Source organism: Eurosta solidaginis, chromosome 2 (genome assembly GCF_040869045.1).
Source record: "Eurosta solidaginis isolate ZX-2024a chromosome 2, ASM4086904v1, whole genome shotgun sequence".
Taxonomy (NCBI): Eukaryota; Metazoa; Arthropoda; class Insecta; order Diptera; family Tephritidae; genus Eurosta; species Eurosta solidaginis.
In genome coordinates, this window is record NC_090320.1 from 3568504 (window position 1) to 3593320 (window position 24817).

The 24817-nt window shown below is 34.6% G+C and overlaps 1 protein-coding gene across 10 annotated transcripts in view; it reads right to left on the minus strand.

Annotated features, from left to right (window-relative positions):
- rk (rickets) overlaps positions 1–24817 on the minus strand; it is a 667150-nt gene that overhangs the window by 77685 nt on the left and 564648 nt on the right. The window contains exons 1-2 of one of the 10 annotated variants that reach the window (XM_067764094.1): positions 7024–7224; positions 2328–2866 (exon numbers count right to left, since the gene is read on the minus strand). The exons of 2 other annotated variants lie outside the window; for them this stretch is intronic. The gene's annotated coding sequence lies outside the window, so the exon portion shown is untranslated. Of the gene's footprint in view, positions 1–2327; positions 4176–5133; positions 5461–7023; positions 7225–24817 lie in introns of those variants that run through there. 7 more of the 10 variants (XM_067764092.1, XM_067764090.1, XM_067764091.1 and 4 more) reach the window with 7 other exon arrangements.

Below are 24817 nucleotides of genomic sequence, written 5' to 3' on the forward strand. Positions count from 1 at the left end.
TATTTATTATGTGTTCCAAATATGGACCAAATCGGACCACAAGTACGATTTTTGTGAATATCTCGATCCTTGCGCAACCTAGCGCCGATTTTTTTCATAGGTCGCTTTCTATTCTTGTATTTATTATGTGTTCCAAATATGAACCAAATCGGACCACAAGTAAGATTTTTGTGAATATCTCGATCCTTGCGCCACCTAGCGCCGATTTTTTTCATAAGTCGCTTTCTATTCATGTATGTATTATGTGTTCCAAATATGGACCAAATCAGACCACAAGTACGATTTTTGTGAATATCTCGATCCTTGCGCCACCTAGCGGCGATTTTTTTCATAGGTCGCTTTCTATTCCTGTATGTATTATGTGTTCCAAATATGGACCAAATCGGACCACAAGTACGACTTTTGTGAATATCTCGATCCTTGCGCCACCTAGCGCCGATTTTTTTTCATAGGTCGCTTTCTATTCATGTATGTATTATGTGTTCCAAACATGAGCTAAATCGAACCACAAATACGATTTTTGTGAATATCTCGATCCTTGCGCCACCTAGCGGAGATTTCTTCATAGGTCGGTTTCTATTTGATGTATGTATTATGTGTTCCAAATATGAACCAAATCGGACCACAAATACGATTTTTTGAAATATTTCGATCCATGCGCCAACTATCGGATTTTTTTTTCTTATTATTGCATTGTCATCGGATTCTGAACTATATTCCAAGTTTCAAGCTTGTAGCTTATCGGGAAGATACTTAAATTTTAATTACAAAATTCGTGACGGCCCGCCGTCAACGCCGTCAAGTCAAGCTAAATAAAACCGTTTAAAAAAGAAAGACGTTAACGCGATCGGCCATGTATCACACCCCAGTAAAACCCAACTACGGGCTCATACGGCATTCACAAATTATCTTAATATCCGCGGCTGCTCAATATACTTACATATAAAAAAGTTTATTATTATATTTGGTAATAAACCAAATATTTATTTTATTTTGAAAAATTTATTTTTGTTTATTTTTGAGTTTAGATATTTTAACACTAATTAGAATTTTCTTTTTTTGTAGTTATTCAAAAATTTTAAGTTAACATGAAAACTCAGTTAAAAATTATTTTAAAAATTAAAGTAGAGTACAAAGTAGTTAACACTATAATTATTAAATATCGAAATTAGGTTTATTTCCTGTCGTGAGTGCTTTGTTCGGAAAATTTTCACAGAACAGCAACATTTAAATTACATTCTTGAAAATCGAACGCAGGAAATTAACACTAAAGTTTGCATTTTATTTCACGTTGCTGCTGCCTTCTTTATTTTGGCAGTCAAAGCAAATCAAATAGAAATAAGAAAGAAGAAGACCATTACCACAATTACGTTTTGCTATTTTAAAGTTTTTTCAACAAGCGTCAAACTTCTTACTTCAATTTTCAGAAATTGTTGGTACATGTATTAGGAAAAAAATTAAAACAAATACTTGGCGCATTTTAAAGCCGAGGCCGAGCTTCTCTTCCAGCTTGCGTCGTGCCCCTTTTAATTTTCCTTACAAATTTGCGGGCGGGAGCCAACATGTTTTATTCCGGAAGGCATATGAATTTTCACTTAGAAGCTTTTCATAGCAGAAATGCACCCGGAGTGTTTGCCGAACCACTGCCCTCAATTGCTAAAACTCTTTTTTAAATTTTTCATTTTACTTTGCCGTAAGTTGAACCCAGGACCATCGGTATGGTGGGTGGAGCACGCTACCATCACACAACGGTGGGCGCCGTCCTCGTAATTTTGGCACCTTACGAATACAATTTATAATGTAGCGCAAATATACCTTTGTTCCATTCAGATAGGGCTTTTCCGAGTCCAAGCCGAATCTGATCTACAAAATTACTAATTTTCTTTAGTTTACGCAAAAGTTTAAGACACTACGTGTTTTTGCCATCATTTGCGAATTTCTACAAAGTAAAACGCCGTTTTTTAGCATTTCATTTTTGATAAATAATAAAACGATGATTGAAATTTTTTTCTTTTTAGTAGCTGCAAAAAAGTTTTAAAATAAAATAGCGCAATTTTCATGCTCCATATCTCGCCCATAGCTTGCTTCAATCAACAGCAACGCAAATCAAATCAATTGAATTCACTACAATGACTCATTAACTCTTTTTCAAGTGCGTTGAGTTCAGCGTAATGAAACGTGTCTTTCAGCAGTGCAATTACGCATTTTTGTTGTAATTCTGTCTTGCGTTTTTCGCATATTCGTTTGCATTAAATTTAACTTACAGCTTATTTTTATTTTGTATTTTCTGTTTTGCCTCTTAAACTTATATACATAAATATATTTACCTCTTCTCGCAAAAATTTTTGTTGTTATTTTTTTGCTGTTGCAGCCATGTAACGTTATTAAGTGTTGTAGTTGTTAAAATCATCATCAGCACGCCCCCTTGCCACTTGAGGAGGTCAACCACTTTCGAATATTTACGCACAAATATAGCACAAACAACAACAATAACTCACTTAACATAACAACAATTACGCCGATAATTGGCACAACAGTGGAACGGGGTCAACACAAAAGAATCCCGCGTCCATAAACTACCAGAATTATTGGCAAAGTGCTTGTTTTTTCTAGCAGTTTTTTTCACTTTTTTTATTTTTTTGAGTATAATTTTTTAACTCGCGTTTAATACAAGCATATTTTGGTGTTTGCCTATGTATGTATGTTTTAACGCCTTTTAAAGCTGAATTTTCGCTATTTGATGCATTTTTCTTCTTTTTTTAATTTTTTTTTTATGCCTATACAGTAAATATTTAGCTATGTACGCTTGTATGTATGCAATAATGTGCGTTTATATATTATTCACCTTGTCACATGTTAAGACTCACTTGTTCCCAGAGTGCGACAGCAATAAATATTAGGCAAATGACATTCAGGTGGGTGGCAGACCGGCTGCGTTGAAATATTTGCAATTCTTTATTGAGTTACTTTTTCCTTATATTTTTTTGTTTTTTTTTTTCTTCGATCATGTTATTAGCACTATATATACATATCTAAGCGTTTAAGCATTTTCGGAAAAGATATTTGTATTTACCTACGGGGCATTCTATAGTGACGTGCAACATTTTGGCTCAATTTTGACTCAAAATTTAAGTAACATCTTCTCAAGTAGTGACTCTAGATGTTTGCAAATTTTATGAGCAAATACTAAGTTGGTAGGAAGCTAGTGAGATATAAAACTGAGGCGTCTAGTAGATAGGTAGGTGAAATGGCTGCGACCCTGGTCGCCCAAGTAGCTATTTAAAGCCGTTTTGATGCCATGTAACTCGTCAAAAACCTACGGAATGTTACGGTCAATGTATTACAACCAGTCAGAGTTGTTGATAAAATTAAGAATATTCGGGATTGCTATCACAGATAACCTTCTGAGGTCTTCTAGAAACGGGGTTTCAAGGAACCTTAGCCGGGCTCTAGCTAGAGCCGGGCATTTACACATAAAGTGTTCTACTGTCTCCCTGGCATTTGGATCGTTGCAGCTTCTGCAGTATTCGTTATACGGAATGCCCATCTTTTCCGCATGCGTACCTACTGCCTAATGGCCGGTGCAGACTGCTATCAGTTTGCGTGGGATAGCCCTGGATTGTTCATAAGACTTCTCGTCCTCTTTCCATCATAGTTTGGCCAAATGGATTTTGATATTGCACAGGTGGTGATGTTATTCCACTTTGTTTGTGCTTTCTTCAAGTAGAAGCTTTGGATATTCCCCTTGGCTACTGCTAAGAGTATGCCTACTTCGACACTGGTTATTTCCTCGTTCATCTCCGATGAGCCCCTGCGTGCTAGCTCGTCGGCCTTCTCGTTACCCTCTATCCCCCTATGACCGGGGACCCAGATAACGCGTAGTTCTAGATTGGTGGATAACTGGGATATGAGTCGCTTACAAGCCCACACAAATTTTGAGTTAATGTGTGGCGACGAAAGCGCTTTTACCGCTGCTAGGCTATTCGACAGGATGAGAGTCGGTAGAGAGGCGTCTAGTAGTAGTGCAGGAAAAATTAACACAAGTGTGACGTGTAAGACTTTGAAATCAACGGCCTATGTACGTGTGTGACTTCACTTTCCCATTTCAGACAAACTATAAAAATCTAAAAAAATTGACTGTACCATATGTTTCAATGAGAAATTAAGATCGACTTCTACCTAAACATTACTTCTATATTTGGGAATAATTTTTCGCCATAGACTTCTCTTTCTCAAAGTAAACAAATTTTTCTAAAAACAAGAAACCTGTCTTATGGGCACGGACATTTTCTTAATTATTAAAAAATTCATAGCACTGGATTGAGGAAAAAACTCTACTAAGGCAAAAACCCAAATACATTTTCCATGTTCTGAGGAATTTATTTGTTTTTTTTTTTTAGAATTAGTGCCGCCTAGTAATGGCACAGCTCTGCGCTAATTCGGCACCAGTGTGATTCCGCTGCAAGGAAGACGCTAGAAGGGCTGTTTTGAGATATTCTTTTGAAATGTTATTAAAAGTATTTCTAAAATATTCTAAAAAATAAACTGGCGAATATTTTTGAGAAATTTTAATAAAATGTGCTTTTCAAGCCCACCCAACGACAGTTTTGAAATATTCGTTTTAATATTGGTTAAGAAAATCGTAGATACCGAGGAGTGCATGCATATACATATACATACAGATATCACATATTGTTCTCTTAGATCGCCAGACTAAGTACCTATTGACAATATTTAAATAATTTTTCTCATCTAATTCTGAAAATTCTACATTATATTTTAGCAAGGTTTGGGTTTTTCTGACCGATTCAATTTTAATGCTGTCAATAAAAAGCTGTTCTTGAAATAGTATATAAGCAAGAATAGAACTATTTGCTCTTGTGACGAAACCTTATCCTTCGGAAAACACTGAAATCTATTTACGATTGAATTACTAAGTGAATAGCTGTACTCTACCTAGATTCTACGAGTCTAGCAAACTTACTGACTGAGTGATAACAGAAGCATCACATCTGAACAATTAGCTATAATCGAAATTATACACAATTTTTTTATACCTTTCATGAACATGAAATGGTATATTAACTTTGGTCCGATGTTTGTAACGTTGAGAAATATGGAAGATAGACTCACCATTAAGTATACCGAATTGATCAGGGCGACGAACTGAATTGATATAGCCATGTCCGTCTGTCCGTCCGTCCAAATAGCCAAATGGTCCCTCAAATTTTGAGATGTGTCAATGAAATTTGGCACAAGGATGTATTTTTGTATTATATTAGACATTTGTCGGATGCGGTAGGATCGGACCACTATAACATACATATATCTCCCATACAACCGATCGTTCAGATAAGATGATATTGGTCATTCCTGCCGCTATTTAGAAAGTATAAACGTGAAACTCGGTGATATATATTTTAATATATTACAGAAGATTTTCCTAAAAAATTACTTTGATTTGAGCTATATATAGTATATATCCCATACCACCGATCGTTCAGATAGAAAGATTTTTGGCCATTTCTCTCTTAATTTCCAATATAAAAACGTGAAACTTGGTGATATATATTCTAATATATCGTAGAAGATTTTCTGTAAAAATCGTTTCGATCCGAGCTATATATAATATATATCCTATACAACCGATCGTTCAGATAAGGGGGTTTTTTGCCATTTTTTATTTTATATTTATCTTAAAAATCGTATAGGTATGTACATCTGTTCACTATATATTTCTTATCTTATACACCGCATTATTTGGAGATTACGAACGGGATAAGATTATTGTTCAGCCCCATTAATGAAAGGTATGAAGTCCCGTCCTTACTTGTTTTTTTTTTTTAATTTTTTATTATTTGTTATTTGGCGGCCGCCGCGGTGTCGTGGTAGTGTGTTCCGCCTACCACACCGAATATCCTGGTTTCGCGCCCGTACAAAGCAACAACAAAATTTAAGAAACCAGTTTTTTCAATCAGAAGAAAGTTTTTCTAAGCGTGGTCGCCCCTCGGCAGTGATTTGTCAAACACTCCGAGTGTATTTATGCCATGGCAAGCTTCTCAATGGAACTCATGTGCCTCGCATATGCCTTTCGAAATCGGCTAAAAACCTGTACGTCCCGTCCCGCCAATTTGTAGGAAAAATTAAAAGGAGTACGACGCTAATTGGAAGAGAACCTCGGTCTAAAATTTCTTCGGAGGTTATCGCGCCTTACATTTATTTTTTTATTTTAACATAAAATTTTATTTTTTTATCAATATCTTTTATGGCACGCATAAATGTGTTTATAGCCGAAGAATGGAATCTAAGTTTTATAGTTTTGTTTTAATTTAATTACTTCTTTGCGTATAACTATATCTTATCTTATTTGCAAACCACGATACACTTTTTATATTTTCATAGATTAATCTTTTTTCCAAACACTCCTATATTCTTTGCAAACAATCTTAATTAAACATTTTATTGACTGGAAATCGAAAGTGAATGCGATTCGGCGACTCAGCTAACAAACGGCTGCTGCCATGCCGAAAAGTAAACGACCTTTATTACCATAAAAAAATTCGCTAAAACCAATAAATTGGCAGCAAAACCAAAATAAACAAAAACATCCAGTGACAAATCGAAAACACACAAATAAATATGGTAACACGTTTTTTGAAAAAATTAAAATGAAATAAAAAAAACATTGGTCATGAATACGTATGCAACACCTTGCACGTTTGCTGTCACGCTCCACTCTTCACTACAGCTGTGCACTTGCAACTCCACTTGATTGCGCTATCACATCACACGCACACATAACCACATTACCAAATGTAGGTAGGCGGGTGCACGATTTCATGCTCTAAAAAATGATTGGCTTAAACAAGCCCGGTAAATGTTGTATGCAACACGAATCCCAACAGCACTATGCACCCGCGTGTATATGAAAAAAAATGTCACCAAAGTCGGTCAAAAATGCCGATAAACCATCAAAAAAGAGCCTTAGAAAATGCAAATAAAAAACAAAAACAGCGCACATACATCCATAGATATTACTTCATTACAACACTGGGAGTATTTGCCTTTGCAAAAACAATGCAATGACATCCAGTTATGCGTTTAAAAACAATAACAGAAAAAAAAGCACAACAAAGCGTGCAAAACAACTTGTAGCAAGTTTTTCAATTATTTTCAAGTTAAGTCACTTTATCAGTTTTCACTGCGTAGTCAACAAAACCGCAACCACACACGCCGAACGCACAAATTGTACTGATGAAACTCAACATTGCCTGTGTTGCTGGAAGCTTTGCATTTAGCCTCGTCGCCCATGGCAGTGAGTGGCAGGCAACAAACAACACAAGCACCAGCGAAGCAAAAGTCAACATTAACGTATATAAATTTGTCGTGATGCTTGGTGGCGACTGCGCTTTGTGTAACTTTCACAAAATTTTGCCGGCATATGAGGCGCATAGCATAGCGTATACGAATGCGTGTAGGATTGTGTTATGTCGTTGTTTTTGTTGTTGGTATGCCGCTCAGCCGCATTGCTTACATTATTTGTTGTAACGCCGCTTGTTTCATTGATATTTTTGAAATGCTTGTTGTATGAGTGTTGCGCTCTGTGTTGCATGTTGCAGCGACCGAAAGCAAAAGGAGAGGCGGAAAATCGTGGAAAGCTTTAGCAAAACAAAATTCGTGAAATATAGCTGGCTTTGGAGTAGCAAATCTGGCAATGTGTACATGTGCGCTGCTGTTTTGTGTTTCCTTTGGATACCCTATGTCTCTGCAACATTTTTTGGTTGAGCACAGATGTTGCCACCGAATGTTGCGTAAACCATATTCTTTATGCTGCTTATAAACATGTTGTGCGGGTACAATTAAAATTTGGTATGGAAAGGTTAGTGATGTAGGCAGCTTTAATAGTGTCGGAATTTCCGTATTCTATAAAGGCTATTTATAGCGCTTAAAAAAATATTGCAACCGAAATATTAGAAGAGAAATGTTTTCAATGCTCAACGCAGTAAGCTATGTTAAATAAAACAGTTAGAGACGCAGAAGTTTATGCGTCTGCATTGACAGCCAAAGTGCATCGAAGACATTGGCTATAATTCTTTGTTGTATATAGCATTAATTATAGCAAAGGTGTTTACTACTACAAGGAGAAGGAGAAGGAAAAGAACTCAAGAGAGATACCGCTTGAGGGCAATCAATCGCCAAAGTGAGAAGCTTGATCATAGTCTTTGGTCGCATGAAAGTCCTCAAACGCTATTGATGACATATGTGTCTTCGGTCTTCAAAACACTTACTCAAACAAAACTTTCCATAAGGAACTACCGCAGCATGTCTCCTTATTTTGTCTGAAAACAACTTAGTTAAGCTAAAAGGCTCAATTTTAAAAAGTGAACTGGCTGCTTAAGAAGCCGCTCCTGTTTAACTTTCATCAACCGAGAGTTCCCAGCGGAGATTTCTTTGCTAGGACTGTGCTTCCAAAACTGGTAGGCAGACATCAGCACTTTTGTAAGATCCGTCCACATATTACCCAGTTCCTTCATGCGAAGGAAAATTTGCTCATCAACAAACGTATGCACATAGATTCGGTTTGAGCATTTCAAAGAGTCACGCTCGGTCAATCCCATTAATAAAACCGCATTTCCAACCATCGCGTAAAAACACTATACTTCTCAGGGAGTCGCTTATCACCTTTGATATTTGGACATTACTTATCCAGAATACTTCAAGTAAGTCCTGTATACGATATGTCTCCACATGACGGGATTTTGATAACAATCCTTGAGTCATGCCTTTTTATAACCAAGCTACTGCAGAGCTCGATTCTGCGGGTGCGTTCGTGTTTTAGCAAAGGAATTTCTCATAGCATTCTGAGCTGCCATAAAGCTTCAACATAAACACTATCGTGGCTTCGCTTTAGAATTTTTTAAGCTTAACTTGAAGCTTTCGAAACCAGAGCCGCATTACTGGTAAAAAAAAAAAAAACTCTATATGGTTCGTTTTTACCTTTCAAAACAGTTCAAGCATCTATCAAACTTAGACTCAATCGACTACTTACTCAAATGCTTAGTATGAATGTGCCGACTTTAGCGTATTGGCACAGTGTCCTCGTGCCACTTCTTCCACATTACTTTCGCGTTTTTTTTCTTTATTTTTGATTCTATTGCACTCAATTCGTGTTTTACTAGTCATTACAAATGGTTTATCGCATAATGCACTTCAATTCAGCGAAAGCAAGCATAGACGTGTATTTTTTTTTTTACGAGGAGGAAGCATCGAAAGCCTCATAGTCAGTGTGGGACTTTAACCGCACTAAACCTCCTACCGTCTGAGTACCATTTACCCCCCGGTACTACCGTCAAGTATTCCGTCGGGAGGTCGGGAGACGTGTATGTAAACATGTATGTGTGTTTGTAAGTCAATGGAATGACAAAACATGAATTGCATAGCAAGCGGCTAAATGCAAAACAATTGCAACTGACGGCTGTTCGTTCACATTGTCTAGTTTTTAGGTAGCCGAGAGGTGAGAGACAGGCGAATTGGATTTTTAATTAAGTTTCAGGAAGGAGACTAAAAAATTATTCAACTGAATGGCATATTAAATGCATAAAATGTAAAAGAGTGGAGTAGCGTAGGAATTTTGTATTACTTTAGCATTTGAATACAATGGCAGCCAAGGTGGTTTTTGTGTACAACATTTAAGCAATCATTTAAAAAGTTTAGGCTACCAAACACAGCATTGAAGAGCATATATGTTTTCAATGCACCAAAAAACGAAGAACAGACACTTTTTCCCGTAACCCAGTTGGGTTCTTTCCGGCTCTCGAATCCTCTTACTGAGTACCTATTGCAAGCTCTTTTCTGCGTACTTCACATTGGCCCCCTAATAGGCATCTATGTCGTGCTCCAATTATTTAGTAGTTGGCTTACAATCACGTACTTTCCAACCTCCCAGACAGTGCAGCCCTAATCTTTGTGTGATAAATATGCATTAGCTGCTTGAAATCACGTCTATTTCGACAATATTAATAATGAATTCAAGGTGCCCACCATAACAGGAGGGAACTGTGGTGGAGACAGCTAATTTCACCTTATATATAAAATTCTCGTATCACAGTGTTTGTGGTTGAGCTCCTTCGAAATGGCTTGATGGATTCTCAAGAAATTCTGTGAATCGGCCAACATCTATCTTCATTACCCTTATTTTGTTTTTCGACAAAAATTTTTGTTCAGCTTGGGACTGGGAGTAAGGGATAGATAATAATAAGAAGAGCTAGAAACAAGTAAAAAGAGGGAAGGAGAAAGCAACTGAGAAAGAGATAGAGTTAGACGAATTAAGAGGTAGGTATAAATGGAGCGGGAGAGAGAGAAAAAAAAACACGTAACTGGATAAATAGAAATTCAATATTTCGGAGATCTGTGGAAAGTTTCTTAACAACCTAGTCGTGATCTGTTAGTATCATTGCCCACGTATTTTCTGGTGCTACATAGTTTTATTTGTACACATTGATTTTCTACAAATATAGGAGAAAATCACAAATGGTTTCTATAATATGTTTCTGAAATTCCAATTCTTGATCAGCCGGCTGTTCGAATACTTATTTTGTTTTTGACTTCATAAATATGTATATTACTCGCATGAAACCAGCCAGTAAAGAGTTCCAGATGCTTTCCTAGATTCGATATTTTGTCGGCTCCTTCGCTTAAAAAACTGAACTGAACTAAAGCGTATATCTATTGCAAATGATCTAAGTGTCCTTTTTGATCCGAAATTGAATTTTAACATGCATATTTCATCTATAGCCAACAAAGCGTTGGGTTTACTTGGATTTGTTAAAAGATGGGCTAAAAAGTTCGATGATCCGTACCTCACTAAGGTTCTTTACACATCGCTGGTTCGTCCAATACTCGAGTATTGCTCATGCGTTTGGTCCCCTGTTTCTCAAAAGCATATAAAGCGTCTTGAGTCAGTTCAAAAGCAATTTTTGATATTTGCATTGCGCGGCCTTAATTGGGACTCAAGTCTCCACCTTCCTCCATACAGAAGTAGACTTCTTCTTATTAACTTACCCACTCTGGAAAATCGGAGAATATTACTGGGGGTATTGTTCATCCATAAGCTCATTATTGGAGAAATTGATTCCGCGGACCTCCTCAGCCGCTTGTTTTTTGCGGTTCCCCCTAGAGTATCCAGACACTACGTTCCTTTCTATTTACCCCTTTGTCGACGAAACTTTGCTAAAAATAATCCTCTTCTTATCTGGTGCGCGCACTACAATGACTTGTATAGCTGCATCAGTCTTGAATGTACTTTTGCCACTATACGTAATGCAATACTTGCCTATCTAATTTAAGAGATACAAGCTAATTTAATTTGCCGGCATTTTATTCCTTCGATAAAAAACAGGAACTATCTCGCTTAAGGACGGAGGAACATTTATCAACATGTCTCATTAAGAAGGAACAAGACAGTACTGTGTTGATTGGAATCTGGTGCATTCCAACAACGTAAAAAACATGCTTTTTCAAGAGTCACTGACCGGAATCGTATGCATTCCGGCAGTATAATCTTATGGGTCAGGCATCGAGCTGATTGGAATCCGGTGCATTCCAACAACACAGGTCATGTTAATTTTTTATGCCTTGTGATGGCGTATCCTCATTACACTACTCTTAGCACTGCCGGATTCCCATGACATGCTGATTGGAATCTTGTTGCATTCCAACAGGGAGATTGGAATCCACTGCATTCCGAAGTCATGCTGAGCGGAATCTGATGCATTCCGCCAGTATAAGATTTCGGCATAAGATCTTATTTCTGCTCATATTTCTTATTATTATTATATTCTGAAATTAAATAGTAATGTTCATTAATATTTCTTTGTTTGTAATATAACATTGTTGAAAGCTCGATATATCTTAAATTTTATCTTTTGAGTTGTATATTTATATATCTTTTATATTATGCAGTCGACCATAGTTTGTCGTCGACTTTAAATAATAAATAAATAAATAAAGGTAGGAAGGTAAGGGACGATTAAGAAGAAAAAAAAATTAAAAGCAGAAAAAGTAGAAAAAGAAGGGAAAAGTGATGTTTTTAAATATTCAATTAAATCCCGCCAAAACTTCTCTATAATTGCTTTTTACATGCACTCCACTCAAATGCGACTTTTCTTCTCGACCACAATTTTTCAATGTCTACTAAATTTATTCTTTCAATTACTGGCCACTGAAACTGGACCATTAAACTAGTAGCCCGTGTATACAAACAAACAATTTGTTGCACATCTGCGCTTTCTTATTTACTTTTACCAAACAACGCAATTAAAAGCTCAATTAAGTTGCTGAACAGCTTAAAGTTTGCTTATAGTCAATAAATACCTTAACTTCTAGGGATATCAACTGCGGTGAATGGAATTGTGTAAATATGTTTATTTGTAAGTGTACAATAACTACTGGCTGAAGTAAGAAAACTTAAGGCGCCGGGATGCTACAAACTACCTAAAGCAGAAACCAATTCACTACTCCCAAACGCAAAACAATTTTATTCACTTAACATATTTTATATTTTATTTTTATATTTTTTTGCTAAGCTGCACTTTAATATCACTTTAAACCAATATGTGTATTAACCTGGGTCGATTTGTATGGACGAAAGTTAACCAATATCGCGCCGTCTATTTTTCGATAGGATTTGGGCTCAGGAAAAAAAGTTCCACTATGCATTTCCACAAAAATAATGTAACGGATTTAGTGAAATTCCTCTTATTTGCAACCTTCTACTAACGTTCGAATCACTAAACTGTTGAATAAATAACTCCACTATTCAATAATGCAAAATGGCCTTTATTTAATTTCTTCACATTAACACTACTACTTCTCTACAGATAGCGTGCTTAAATCAAACTGATTGCTGATTGCTCATATTGCGCTCTTTTATACTCTTCGATTTCCTCGTTCCATACTTCTAGGCGTTTCCAGAATTTACTTAGTTACTAGCTATAAAATTATAACTACAGATGCACGTGTATAGCTTCTCATATGCGCGTGTATATGTGAGTGATACTTGCACAAATTATTACATACTTTCGGGAGTATCTCAGATATATGCATGTGTTTGTGCGTTGCTCTCCGCTGCTTGTATGGACATATGTGTAGACATAATGATTAATTTGGTTATTTGCATACAAGTCACTGCTCAGTATCGGCTTAGAAATGATAGTACCCCTTAGTATTGCTAGTATTCGTCACAATAATTTTCGAGGCGAAAGGGTCAATTTTTTGACCAAAACACTCCCCAAAACCCAAAAAATATATTTTTTTTCAAAAAAACTGTTGTAAAAACGTTGGCGATAACAGTTTTTGGAACAGTTTTTCAAATAAAAAAAAAATATTTTTTGGTTTTGGGGAGTTTTTTTGGTCGAAAAATTTACCATTTCGCTATTTTTTTTTCGCAAGCACCAAAGAATATTATTTTTTTTTGGGTATGCGTAGTGGAACTTTTTTCCTGAGCCCATATCCTATCGAAAAATCGATTGCGCGATATCGGTTAACTTTCTTCCATACAAATCGACCCACCCTAATATGTATGCTTATGCTATGTATGTGTGCGTTTTATACAAATAACACACAGCTTTTATTGCAGTTTTGTCTTAGCTTTTTGTCCACTTGCTGCATCATTTTGTTAAAACTTTCCACAAAATTGCGATAGTTTTGGTAAATAAACAATTTTAGATGACCGAAAAAAGGGGAAAACAAAAAATGTGAAAATAGCAGACTAAGCATGGGGCGAGCAGCAGTGGATTACAAAGTAGTAAAGTGTCGATGGAGGAAAGCATTTGTACAAATCGTCTAGCGAAAATTTGCTACACTTTAAAGCAGCAGGGATATAAACTTTTTTGTTGTTATTCTTGTTACACGACTTCTAAATACTTTCGCTCTATTCATATAATCACAGTCATTTCCGCCACATTGTTGGCTGCTGAGTTCATTTGCTTCGCCCCTTGAAAAATTAATGCCCGCTGAAGCGTGTTGATAGTAAAATAAATTGAATATTTATGTTGATGAACATAAAGTCTTGCCATTATCACTTCCCCTTAGCTTAAAAGAAAAATTATTTGCGTTGCCTGGTCAGTAATTTGACAAAAATCTAAAACTATTTTTGCACATTCCATCTTTAGGTGCAACATATTTCCGGTTAAAAGAAATTATTTTAAATCTAGTATCTTTGCATTTTAAATGCAACTGGTTGCAGACTACTCTGGAAAACACTACCAGTAAGATCAACTATTCAGCCAGATGTTGATTTAACCTCCATATTAGAGATGGATTTCGATTCGATTCTTAATCGATCTTTTTTTACAGATGTAGAATCGATTTTTTTTTAAATCGTTCGATTCTTTAGGCATCGAAGTTTTCATGACTATCTACTTTACGGATGCTTGAATAAATACATATTCTGTAATTTTGTTTGCTGGGTTGAACACATGTGGTCAAAAAATTAAAACACAGTTGTTGTTGTTTTCCCGACGCGTTCCGACGTTCTTTTTTCTCACGTCATCTTCTGGGGATTTTCTTTAATGCTAAATATGTAAAAATAATATATCTACATATTAACATTTGATACTTTTTTCTAACAATAAACATGAAACTAACACTTCACACAAATTTTTTTATTTTACTTACATTAATTATATTACAATTAAATTATAAATTGCACTTTATTTTTAAACAAACATAAAGAGTTGGCACTTGCATTTTTTTGTTTACTTTGATTTGCATCTCTGAATAACAGCTGAGTAGACGCTGCTGATGTTGTCAAAGTCTTCTTTAAAATTTAGTGTGTTGTGTATTTGATGTTGTATTCTTATGCTTTCTAGAGACATTCTCGTTTTTTCTCTTTTTTCAATATCTAATATTTCGACATTTGAGAAGTCCGCTATATGGTTGCTCTTTGTTAAGTGATGAGCTAAACCGGTGTTCGTTTGTTTGTTTGCTGCGTCTTTTTGGTGTTCATTGATACGTATACCCAGTTGTCGTTTGTTTGTTCCAATATAACATTTTCCACATTTATCATCATCGCGACCATTGCATGTTGTTTTATACACCACATCATTTTGTTGATCTTTTGGAATTGGATCTTTGATTTTTGTACAAATATAATTAAGTGTGTTGTTCGGCTTGTGCGCGTAGTTAATATTTTTGTTGTTTATTATTTTATGTAGTATTTGATTGTCAGTAAGACCCGGTATGTATGTTACACCGATGTACTTTTTATTAGTGTTATCCGGCGGTAAATTGTCGGGGTTTTGACTAATTCTGTTTATTGTGTTATTAGTTAGTCTATCAATAAAGGTGCTTGGATAGCAATTTTTGAATAGTATATTCTTTATTTTCTTCATGTTTTCTTCAATGTACTCTTTCGCGCTACTTTTCTTATCATACTTGTTGCGGTGTTAATTTTTTGCTTCCAAGGGTGGTTTGAATGATAGTTAATTAATCGGCCCGATGCGATGGATTTAGTGCACCAATTCATTAATAACTGTTTGTTTTTTCTAATTATTTCTACATCTAGGAAGGCTATTTCATTTTCCTTTTCTTTTTCCATAGTGCATTTTATGCTTGGATGTTGCACATTTAATATTTTTAAGATGTCTTCCGCGTCCTTGGTTTTTATGATTGCGAATACATCATCTACATACTTGTTGATGTATTTGATGTATATATCCTTTTCTTTTAATTCAGCTATGCTGTCGTCAAGTATTTTGTCCAATACTATATCCGCTATAGTAGGAGATAGTGGATTGCCCATTGGCATCCCGTATGTTTGTTGGTACAACCTCGAGTTGTACATAAAATAATTATTTTCTCGTAAACAAAACTCTAATATATTTTGTAACTGTTTTCTTGAGATGTTTGTGTGTTTTTCCAATTGCGACCATTGTTTCATTATCGTCTGTATTGCTAGGTGTGTTGGAATATTTGTGAATAGTGAAATTACGTCGAACGATATGAGTAGTTCATCATCTTCTATGTTAATATTCTTTAATCTCTCCTTTAGTTGAAATGCATTTTTTATGTTGAAATCTTCTGATATTATGTTTTTGAGTATAGCACCAATATGTTTGGACAACTTGTAACAAGGTACCCTCGTAGAAGATGAGATTGGTCTTAGTGGCATAATTTCCTTATGGATTTTTGGAAGACCGTATAATCTAGGCGCGACGGCTGCTGTACTAGCTAGTTGAAATTTTTCTCTTATGTTGATTTTGTTTTCTTTGAACAACTCATTAACAATTGCGTTATTCCTTCGCTTAAGTTGTTGGGTTGGATCCTTTCTTATAGTTTTATATACCTTTCTGTCGCTAAGTAGATCACTCATTTTTTGTTCATACTCAGTTTTGTTGTGCTCAACCCAGCAAACATAAATATCAGAAATTGGCACATATATAAATATAAAATCTGTAATTTTTGTTTTTATAAATTTAGCTTTATTGTGTTGGTGGCTTCGAGAGAAAGGAGAAAGATGAAGAAATTTATTCGCACTTCTGGTTAGCAATATATCGAACATGTGTTTATCTATTTGGTGGTATGATATTGTGTTCAGTACGAAATTAATAGCCCAGTTTTAGATTTTAGTAAGCCAATTGAAAGTGGCTGAAGGGGAATTCGATCTTATAAGTAATCCAAAGATTCGCAGATCTGTTGTCTGGAAGTATGTTAGTGAAGTGCAGGGCTATTCTGCGAAATGCAAATCGTACGAAAAGAAAAATGCAAACAAGTGGAAATACAACCAATTTGTTGTGAAGGGGTCACATCCAACGTCATCAACGTCTTCATCAACAGCTGTTATAGAATCCTTTTTTGAACCTAATAAAAACAACATGAGGAAGTCTCAGTCTGTAGATGAGCGAACAAAACAACTGGATTGTGCTTTGATTAGAGTGATTGGCACAGATATGCAGCCTTTTAGGATTTTCGAAGATAACCTTTACGAGTAACATTAAGAAACACACTTTAAACAAATATATAAAATCAATACTTTTTATGACATAGACAGCAGCAAACACGAAAACAGAAGTGGCAATTTTTATGAAATTTCGTCAATTAAATTCCTTATTCCTTTTTATTTTCAATAAGCTAAGAAAATATTTCCATAAAGTTTTTAACAGAAACTGCGCAAACCAGGACACAAATTACCGTATGTTGTCAATTGAAAGTTCCGTATACCTCATTGGTTAAAAAGCTACAAGCGTACATTGAGAACATGTTGCCTTACGTATGTAATAAATACTGCCTTTTTATATAACGCTGAACATAGATCGATTCTAATGCCGTAAACGAAGCGAGAACATTATACATATGGTAATAAAAAGTATTAAAGAATAAAGTGTATTGGTTAATGTTCCCACGGTTGGTTTCTCTACATTTTGAAAAAGTATGACATTTCGGTAAAGACTATACCATGGCTCAATTATATGGTTGACTCATCTCATCAGCTGATTTAATTTTTGTCATTGCATCGTCGATAGGATTGTCAAAAGGAGATGGCAAACTCAAAATGAAACCAACACATTGGCAACATTTTCTTACTACTTACAAAAACCGCCAAGTTTTATGTTTTCTTTTCATTCAATCCGCATAACACCTACACGCAAGTTTTGACAATCTGAACTAACATATTTTGTTTTTGTACAGATGAGCCAACCATATAGTTGAACCATGGACTATACTAATTATCTCACCACGATGAAAGGATCAAGTGAAGACCAATGTGACATTCCTTGATGCTTCCAATTTTGTCGGTAGGCAACGAAACGAGAGAGAAACTGTCCAGCTTTATTTGTCGGGAAAAATCGTGTAAATGGTTAAGTACGTAAGCAAGTACACTGTTACAAAGAATAAGCAAAATTTAAATAAACCTTGCTTGGTTCGATTTAATCGATTAAATCGATTTTTTTCTAGAATCGAATCGAAAAAATCGATTCTTAAAAAAATCGTATCAAATCCAGCTCTACTCCATATGATGATTTCAACTACGCGATAATTTCTCTTATGGCTGTAGAGTGCAACTGGGTATTGGGTCGCAAGGTACGTAATTCAAAATAACTGCGAAGGAGTTAGGTTAACCTAAGCTCTTACTAAAACAATCACAATAAATAAAGCTGCTCCACCAACAAATAGTTGTATGCACATCAGTTGTTTCTACTCTAATTATTACTGGTAGCTGTTGTTCTTCAAAGCGGTAAACTTATAGTTTGTAGGTACAACAACCTCTGCTACTTCAACATAAAATACAAACATATTTACTGCGTGATGTTTATCTCTCAATTATCTTTAGCATCAATTTCGAGTGAGTTTTATTGCGTATACAAATACTTTAGCAAAAATGAAGCGATAAATCGGCAGCAATTAAATTTTTTTAGAATGAAGGATGTAGTTTTATTTGTATCGTTTAAAAAGAAGTGCGGTTTTATGGGTGTGCCATAAAAATGTATAGCCTGTTTTATAAATATTTCATGAATAAAGAGAAATTAAAGAAATGTTGTCGTCGTTTTAAGGAATGAAATCAAGCTCCGTGTTGCAAACTCTTTATACAAAATAACTTAATATGACGTAGTTAAACGTAATTTATATATAAAATAATTTCCATCAAATTTAATCAACGCAGTGACTTTTTAACAAACTTCTGGTAAGATTATGGACTCATTCAGTCTATGTGAGGTCCTCAAGCACCACCCAGTTCAGCCTAACCTAAGGCTATATAAACCCTCGCCTCAGGCTTAAGCACCCAGCTGAAATCGCTGATTAAAGTTTCCTTTACCTTGAGCAAAGGTTACTTATAGTCATTTCGAAATATAAAATTCCCGCTTTGAAAATTAGAGCACATCTTTTCTACTTCCTAAATTGTGTCGAATAAGCTAAGGAATCATAAATATGAATATGACTTTTCATTAGCTAAAAGATATGGAAATATTACCAAACCACATGTGCATATGAGTTAATTCACTTAACAATCGAAAATGAGCTCTCCAGCATGAACTTTCATGCATCCTTCTCATTTTTTTTCCACATTGAAATACACAATCCGTACACTTTGTTTCAAATCGTTTATATATTTTTATGAGATTTTTCCACCATATTTCTTGACCACGTAAATACAAGAAGCTGCCCTATAATAATAACAAAACAAGTTTGTAATCCAATTTAAAACTACAACAAAATAAAAGTTAGCAATTTAGAATTAAACAAACTTATAACTGAACAATAAACTCCTTGAGAATATGCATCTGTTACCAGTGATGCTCCACAATGTTTATAGCTTAGTATTGAAAAGAAATATGATATCTTCTTCCCCTTGCACAAAACAAAAAAAAAAACAAAAAAAATTCAATTACGTGACACAAGTTTAACTTGGCTTTCACTTTTCATTTATTTCTTTTTGAAAAAGAAGTACAAAATATACTTATTTATAAGAAAGTAACAGTGAAAAATCGCTGCAGACAAGTTGTTGATACACATACAGACCAAGGCGTTGTCATAGATATGATTTGTATGTAAGTGTGTGTCTATGTACTTACCTAACTGTAATTCTCACTAGGAGTGGTAATATTAGTTATTAAAGTTTTCTTAAGGTTAAAGTTAGCTTTGTGTGTGCATGACTTTTTACTTCAAAAGAGAATTATCTGTGAAAAAATTAGCGAAATAACTTACGAAAGAAAATAATCCTTTGTTACATTAATTAATTTGGAGAGTGAAACTTAGGATCGGTTGAGATATTAAGTTTGATGTATAAACAAACATCTTTGATCACGATATAGGGAAATACAGAATGTAGAATTGATAAAAGAAATGAAAGGAAAGGAATGGAAAGGTTTTTATAGCTTCGTATTCAGCATAGTACAGACGAGTTATCGATCTTTTATAGCAGTGTTATACATTTGCCATAACAAAGAATATTGATGAGTTGAAGGTTTTGTATCAGCGATTTATTGCTTTGTTATCGAATTATTATCGAAACGTTATCGATTATTTAAAAAAACAATTTCTTATACAAAAAATATCGATTTGCTATCGAGAAGTTACCGGTTTTTTATTAAAAAATATTTAATTGCCATCAAAAAATGTTCGATTTATGATTGAAAAGGTATCGATTATTTTTACAAAATTTATCGATATTTTAACGGAGTGTTGCAATTTTATCTGTACATATGTTATGGATTACCCTTTATTTTGTCCATACGTAGTTTTATCGATGAGTGATCTTGTTATTTTCACTTTGAGTGATCTTAACTGGAAAAGTATTTGGAAGCTGTGACAACGCACTGCCCTTAAGTGGCCCAATGAAACCAGGTTAATCCTATACATGCCGAGTTCTTGTAAGGAAGTGGTTGTCCGTTAGTAGTAATTGAATAGAAATTAGTTGCTATTAAGGGAAAGAGTCCGAAATATCAAATATGCTAGATTGGGAGTTGTAATTCTGAGACAAACAGGGGAAGGGCTCATTTATTTGAAAATTTTTGTTTTAGGTTAAGAGAAGGGAAGGCACATTGGATTTTAAATCGCTCAGCAGTAATGAGCTAGAGACCGAACCATCAATTATACATATATACAATCCCAATCATTTCCCTACGACAAGATAGGGTGGGTAGATTAATAAGTTTCAAGCATTAAGTGGTCAAAAAAAATTGTTTTTTCTTTGAGTATAGTAAAAAGATTGTTTATGATATGCAAAAAGACTTTTTTCTTCATTAACTCCGGTGTATGTATGTTGCGTTATTTTTGTTTGCAAACTTTCTAGGGTGCCTTAAAGAAAAAGTGTCTTCTTGTTTCTCAACTTTCATGTTTAATTATGTATGAGTATGTAGAGACAATTTTTTTCATTTATATTATAATTTTTACTCTTTCTTTTCAAGGATCGAGCAATTTGGCAATCTCTCCTTATTACTACACATTAGATGACAATGATAATGAAAGTTACTTGACTTACCTGTTTATTGACTGCCTCTTGCTTGTAAATTTGCTTAACAAACAAATTTGCCAAATTGTTATTTTTACAATTACTGTTATTTCCAAGAACTTGGCAAATATTCTATAATATCAAGAGAAATTGGGGCTTGCAGCAAATATAACTCTCAGTCTAAACGCAGCTAAGGTTTTATATACCTAAGGAGTATTTCCTTTGCCTTGATAATTCCTAAATTTTTTTTCTCTTTTCCGCCATAATTTACAAAATTTACGCACGCGTTGCATCTACGCAAATTCTGTGGCTAATTTAAAGCACATGCAACCTTTTCAATAAATTTTTTTTGCATTGAAATATTCATGCATGTTGTCAGAAATACGATTTGGAAAAATCCCAAAGTATTTTTTTCACTGTTGTTTACGAGCTTCAAAATACTTTTCATTTGCTTATCCAACAGATTTTTTTTTGTCCAAATTTGCTGCTCTTGTGTTTGTGTAGAGTATCCGCTTTTAGTTTTTCGTGTTTGGACAACAAGTGCTACTCATATCCTCTTTTTAAATTAGAATCGACTGCCTTTGCTGTTCATTCAAAACGTGACAGCGAAAGTTGTCACTTTTTTTCAAATCTCTCGCTTATTTGCTTTTACTTTTGTTCAATGTTTTCTGCTGGCTAACTGCAAATATGACGACGCAGAATTGTACGTTTTCAATTTGCATATCATTGGCAGTGATTGGACTAAAAATCTTTGTTAAACAAGAATAATTTCTTGTTAAGTGTATTGATTAGTTTTTTTTATTTTTTTGCTATGCTCGTACTTATTTAAAATTTTGTTGCTGACATTAAATTTCATATCTACGCAAACAAATAAAGATAGCTTTTGTAGTAAGATTTATCTCGCTTTATGTGAACAATCGTATTTTTCGATACATATAGTTTCATTATCTTTTTCCTTTCATAAATTAGCTGCTCTTGTTATTTATTGATTGAATTTGAGAAAGGTCCATGTTTGTTTATTATTGCAATTTTAAAACTTGAAAATCGCTGAATTGCCGCCACTTAAGAGTTCAGTACCCTCACCGTATTATTTGCACAACATTTTTTTCCGCCTATACACACACATACATTCATACACATCTATGCAGAAATCTTTACCAACAATTCTGCTGCTCAATGTCAACGTCATTGTGCAAGAAACCGGCAAAAAGGTCTAACAAGTATTTGCTTTTCCGCCTACAAAAGAAACGGTTAGGATATCTTCTTACATCCATACCACAAATACACACATACAAAGACTTGCCGCACTGCTGTAAGAAGAAGAACCGTTTGGTTGATACTTCAGTTTTTTTTTTACTCCGCTGAGATTTATATCAAATGTAATGGCACTTTGCCAGCCGCCTCGGCGTATACGTTGCTTAAGATATTTGTATTAACGCTTGAATAGCTTTGCGTGCTTCTACTTTGAATTCACATAAAATAAACAGATCGATATCTTGACGGTTTGGAGTGTAGTTAAGGCCAATATTTTTATGGTTTTTTTGTAACTTTCCTATCTCTTTAAGTGTTTAAGTTTATTTTAATAAATTAGATATCTTTATTGACTGTGAGAATGAAATAATCACAAATTGTACTTTTATTGCTAGTCACATAGCTACGATTTATGTAAGTAATGAGGCTCCTCAAGATGTACTGAAGTAAAACTGCATAAAACTCCATGACGGACTACCAAAGCAATTGAAAAAGGAAAAAAGGGGGAGTATAAAGTATTCTTGAAATTCGATGTGTCAACACCCAGGTATACGTCTAAAGAACTACGGTTTTTAAATAACTAGAGCTCGTCAGGGGTTGAAGTTAAACCACAACAGAGATTACTTTCACAGAAACAAATAAATTCGGGCATTTTGACAAGCGCTTCGTCGGTTTCTTATCGGTAAGAAGCATTACCGACCATTATTATCGTGGAGTTATCAGCTTCTTATCGTGTAGTCATCGCTGAGTTACAGATGAACGAAGTTTCATTGCTAAGCCGCCGGTGGCAAATATCAGGGAATCAACAGAAAGAAAAAGGAAGCTGTTGATGGCTTTCACTCTATCCACGCTACTGAATTACTTTGGCCTATGGGCAAACTAACTACAGAATAAGAATCGCCGTAAGCTGCTAATTTCGTAGAAACCACAATTAGAGCAAAAAAGCCCAATCGAAAAGGTGGATATATTTAGTTTACGGATACTCGATTACTGTGAACTATAATTGCCTAAACTGAAAAACTTCAACTTTTTAGTTCATTTGATCCTTTATCATATTTCACAAACGTTGTACTTTACAAACGATGTCTAAATTGATGATATCCTCTGCTGTAGTTAAGCTGACGTATTTTGTAAAGAGTTGAGATTATCACTGAGTATCGTAGCGGTGAAGCATAACGTGGAAGCTAAAGATTACTTTCGTTTTCATGAATAAACTTGAACGTCTGCTTGGAATTCTCGGTATATCTTAATATTCAGAATATAAAACTAAAGCATTCACTTCGATTATGTCATGCTGTTCGAATAGATTAAGATGCACCTACACAGAATATTTCTGGTTGTCATCAATTGACACGTAGTCTAAATGTTTGGCACGCTTTACTAGATTTCACCAAAATCGTCTAGACGGGTAAGTGCCAAGTAAGTAGAAAAAGATTTTTTAAATATTGGAAATAAATTAGTTGAATTAAATGCGGATTTGTTGCTGTATTTGTCACTTAAAGTTAAAGAAATGCACGTGATACAGCTGAAGCTGAGCACATTCATAGACACTTTTCTTTCATTTAAAGAACTGTATTATAGCCGCAGCGGCTCAACCCCTATACATTTTTGGCACTTTTGTTTTCGTTTTGACCTGAAGAATAGGCATTCACACTTTGAATATAAAAACAAATTTTCATAACACTCCTATATGCCTTCACATATAAATTAGATTCATATGAAAGTGCCTGAATTTCATATGAATATGCAAAGAAAAAGCACTTCCATATGAAGAAGTCAAGGCATTTCGGTATGATATTCAAATTTATACTAACATATTGACAACAAAAAATTTTGTACCACTGAGAAAAATTCAAATTCAAAATTTATTCATTAAGGGGACTAGAAAAACTCTTTAAACATTTAAAATATATTATTATTATTTTTTTTTTTAATTTAAGAAAGTTTCAGTGTACATACAATTTTGTATATGTACTGTGATTTGCATTTCAATATAACCAACTCGAATGCTAAAAATGGAACGGAATTACTTTTGTTTACAAGCTTTTAATATGTTTAAAAAATGAAATGCAAAAAATGGTAAAAATATTTAATGAGCAAAATATGTACTATAAAATTGTGAATCATTTACTTTCTACCGCCTTTCATGAAGTCAACTTATTTGTCCAATTTAAGAAACAATTCCTGCTTCTCTGAGCTTTTATAGCCATTCGAATTTAAATATAATCAACTTATTATCATATTCAACTAATTATCATCAGTATCTGACTTCATCTAATCCATGAGTGCCATCAAGCTAACGAAATTTAATCTTTATTATACATTCGGCGCTCATATTTCTCACATTGTCTTCCTCTTACAAATCTTCCTGCTACCGCGCCTGGTTTGAATTAACACTTTGACATTGAAAGAATATTAGATATCAAGCAAACGCATTACGGTAACAATCAGGAGGGTGAAAATGATTAGGAAGAGACATGGATGGAAGTAATGAAATTACAATACAACACAAGTAAACAATTATGAGTAGAGGAAGAAGAAGAATAAATGTAATCAAATGAGTAAGTAAATTTTGTGCTGAACGCAATAACATTCCTAAAAATATCAATTCACCGA